The sequence below is a fragment of the Gavialis gangeticus genome, unplaced genomic scaffold, assembly GCF_001723915.1.
Source record: "Gavialis gangeticus isolate Ggan-Ray unplaced genomic scaffold, GavGan_comp1, whole genome shotgun sequence".
Lineage (NCBI taxonomy): Eukaryota > Metazoa > Chordata > Crocodylia > Gavialidae > Gavialis > Gavialis gangeticus.
In genome coordinates this window covers 29,455,790-29,457,339 of record NW_017729004.1, presented here as the reverse complement: position 1 = coordinate 29,457,339, position 1,550 = coordinate 29,455,790, and positions in this window count along the sequence as shown.

Genomic DNA, 1,550 nt, shown 5'->3' with positions numbered 1-1,550 from the left:
GGTAAAAAGCACCCCGTTCAAATTTGCTGATGACACTAAGACATTGGGATCCTGAGGAGCAGCAGTGTGCCAGGACGAGGGTCCCTGGGAGTTTGGGGTGCAGGCCAGCGCTCGGAGCGGGACTGGCGAGCCATGAGGCATGTGGGGTGCTCAGCCAGTCATCTGGAGCAGGGGTTTAGAGCAATGACCCCTGGGAGCTGCCTGTGCTGCTGAACCTCTGCTGCTGACTGCCCCAGAGGGGACTCGGTCCTGTCCCTTATTCTGCAGCTGATTGTCATCAGAGGGAGTCCCTGAGCTTTGTGCTTGGGTCATGCTGATTGCTGCAGGAGCCTACTCAGTTGCTTGTTGCTTGCCTTTTTGGTTGCCAGGGAGGGTCACCCTTCAGCCTCTTTGTGGGGTTGGGGTTTGATACAATTTGATGGCTGCAGACCAAAAGAGCTTAACCTGTTGCAGTCTGTCACTTACTGGGAAGCCTGTGGGAGCTGCAGGGAGTGACCACCTTGCTTCCTTGTTGTAGTATCTCAGCAGTGGCTGAAAGCTGCCAGTTACCCTACCTGTGGTTCTTGAGTCAAGGGCTGACTAATGCATTCTGGTTTGTTTTGTGATTCTGGGTATGCCATTTAAGTTCACTTGTAAATAACCTTTCCTGTTATTCTTGTTTTGTAAATAAAGTGTAAATAGTTAAATCAGTTAAGTGTTAGACCTTCTTGGGACCACGGGCTGCTCTGTGGGGAGCAGGGGCCAGCTGGAAAGTAAATTGGTGCTGGCCGGAAACCCTGCCCCACTCTCACCACACCATCCCTGATACTGGGCAGGGGTGGCAACTATTGGGCTACCACCTGGGCTACACTAACAAGAGAAAGTACAATTTTTTACACAATATATAATTAACCTGTGGAATTCATTGCCACAGGAGGTGGTGGAGGCAGATAGCATAGCTAAGTTCAAAAAGAGCCTGGATAAATTAATGAATGATAGAGCTTTAAATAGCTATTCAACAGAATACCTTATCCTGCATCTTTTAAGGGATTAGACTTAACTGATGCATGGGGTCCCTTTAATATGATTCTAACATGTGTATGTATACTTGAGCCATCTGAAATATGCTAGATGTGGCATTGTTGACTGCAGTAGCCCACAAGGTCCCTGGCTGCTTTCTAGTTTGCTTTGAAACTTTGACTATAGCATTTTCTCTGTATTGTTACTTGACTCCGAGTGGCCTGGCTCTGCTTTTGCGTGGTGTGCGCTGCCTGTGCATGCGCTGCTCCAGTTTTTATTATTTTTTTTGAAAAAAAACCATGGACAAAAACAGTGGACCAGTCTATGCATGGACAGCACTCCCTTGCAGTGTGGAGAACATCTGAAAGTGTGGTATGTAGCACTGCAGACATGTTTGCGGCAGCATGTACCACATGGCCACGCTCATCTGGATGCAGCCATTGTGTTCAACCTGTGGTGTTCAAGGTTGCCATGGAGTGCTGCTCATATTAGCACTATTAAGTGTTTAACACCTGTAGTGAAAATAGATACTTTTCTCTATGTTTCTTTGT